Source organism: Coenobita brevimanus, chromosome 105 (assembly GCF_032717465.1).
Source record: "Coenobita brevimanus isolate Jiangsu-jjx chromosome 105, ASM3271746v2, whole genome shotgun sequence".
In the NCBI taxonomy this organism is placed as follows: domain Eukaryota; kingdom Metazoa; phylum Arthropoda; class Malacostraca; order Decapoda; family Coenobitidae; genus Coenobita; species Coenobita brevimanus.
The window spans coordinates 20,919,595-20,922,169 of record NC_137058.1 but is presented as its reverse complement, the minus strand read 5'-3'; the positions used below and the strand labels follow the sequence as shown (position 1 = coordinate 20,922,169).

The 2,575-nt window shown below is 35.3% G+C and overlaps 1 pseudogene; it reads right to left on the bottom strand.

Annotated features, from left to right (window-relative positions):
* Nucleotides 1-1,321: 1,321 nt before the first annotated feature.
* Nucleotides 1,322-1,437, bottom strand: LOC145416406 (5S ribosomal RNA; annotated as a pseudogene).
* Between the last annotated feature and the right edge of the window lie 1,138 nt (nucleotides 1,438-2,575).

The following is a 2,575-nucleotide window of genomic DNA, read 5'->3' as shown; positions in this document are numbered from 1 at the left end:
GTGCAGATTAACTCCGCCCTCCTCTCAAACACCCCTCCTCATCCACCCATATGGCTGACGTCAAATACACTGTTACCAACACTGAATACCCCGAGTTATATTGCCTCTAAAGCAGGGGGGGTCTTTTCTTTTATGAGTGACTGTACAGTCAGGGAAAGTTTCGCATTACCCACTGTTCGGAGCACTGGTGGTCAACGAACACTCATGAAGCAGCAGCCAGACCCGACTTGTCTGGTTACTGTGAGTTTGAGGGAGGGTGGCCGGGGAAGGGAGGGTTTGGAGAGCTGCTCACGTCACAGTATCAATAGCCAATGATAATGCGTCCGACGTAGCCTATTCTTAAAGTGCAATAGCGGTATATTGTTTGTATGGTATTTAACTGTCCTCTGTGTCTGTCTACATAACGGCATATAAAATACATATTTACTGTCAAAAGTATGTTTCTCTGCCTGCGTTTTGTAATGTTCGATAGGAATTATAGTTACACAGACTGACCTTATAATTAGGACTTCCCACGTCATTTTGTCTAAAGGAAAACGAAGAGTCTTTGTTGCTCATTTAGATTCTTATTATTATTATAATAATTATTATTATTATCATTATTATTATTATTACACACTACCCTAGATGAATAATTACCAGAATATCACTGGAAGTATTAGCAGGCGGATGTTGATAGTGGGATGACAGAGGATAAATAAACAAATTTATAAGAAATTATAGATAGATAGATAGATAGACAGATACAGACACACACACACACACACACACACACACACACACACACATATATATATATATATATATATATATATATATATATATATATATATATATATATATATATATATATATATATATATATATATATATATATATATATATATATATATATATATATATATATATATATATATATATATATATATATATATATATATATATATATATATATATATATATATATATATATATATATATATATATATATATATATATATATATATATATATATATATATATATATATATATATATATATATATATATATATATATATATATACTGCCAGACGTCATAATCCCGTAAGGGGTGGCCATTTGACTTTGAGTTATTGGTTTTATGGGGAGGGGCACTAACCCTCCACCAACCCACGTATGGGTTGGTTATATGGTTACCACCCAGCACTGTAAATGGGGCAAATATTTTTTCATTCATTGCCAGACGCCATGTATCCCAAACGGGGTGGACAAGGGCTTAGAGTTAATTGTTTTACAGGGAGAGGCACTAATCCTCCACCAACCCCACTTGTCACGTAGGGATGCCAACAGCATCTGGTGTTCCCAGGCAGTCACCCATCCAAGTACTAACCAGACCCAACGTTATTTAACTTGGCTGATCGGACGGGAAGCGGTGTACTCAACGTGGTAATATTTACAAAAAAAATATCAAAGCTCTTGGCCGGCAGTGACCTACAACCAGATTATTTACGAGAACACAAATTCTGCTGCTGTAATATCTTCTGAAAAAATGTTTCGACATGCGAACCGAATTGCGACAACAGGATTCCAGGGAACATGTTTGCCGACTTTCAACACTGCCTGCAATTAGAGTGCCAGCAAAAATTGTTACCGGAAAAAACAAAAACGCTGCTGCGGATAGAAGCAAAGATGAATGTCCATGCGAAGATGAACTATGATGATGATTATTATTTTTTCCAATATTAATTTCTACTTTTCTCTTTCTGGTACTGTTCATGATTTGTGTGCTGCGCTTCAAGGCACTGCAAGATTGTAACCACTGGGGTGACGGTTACGTAATTATATATATATATATATATATATATATATATATATATATATATATATATATAGATATATAGAGAGAGAGAGAGAGAGAGAGAGAGAGAGAGAGAGAGCGGTGGTGGCGACCATCATCCACTCGCATGTAGTGCTGCCTACTGCTACTTTCACCTTTATCATTATTTTTCTATGTCTGCCCTCCTCTCTTCCTAATTCTCCCAACTGTCCTGCCACTCTTTATTACTCTTCTTTCTTTTTCAGATAGATTTATACTGAGGAACAAGCCTAATGGCTTCCTGTAGGCTAATCAGTTACTGACGATAAAAGTGATACGGTGATATGACAAAGTAACATAGCAGTGACTGAAGCTGAAAGTGACTGAGCATAAAACGTGAAGAGGTGATTGATGATAAAAATTAAAACAATGTGGTTATTAATAAAAGGAAAAAAAGTGGCAGATAGTAAAACGAAGAGGCAAGTGACAAGGTAACACTGACTGATGATTAATGGAACTCTGTACTGACCGAAAATTTGATATACGCCGCAATAACAACTCCACGGCCAAACAAAAATTATTGTAGTTGAAAAAAAAATGATGTAAGGGAATATAAAAGTTACTAGCGTATAAGTACGTAAGTAATTCAGTGCACTATAAAATGTCCCAAAGAGAATCATACTGGAAAATAAGTATGAAAATCGGGTTAAATGATAACAGAGAGAAACACTGCCAGTGGTTTAACAAAAGTATCAGAACAAACAATAAACTATAACAAA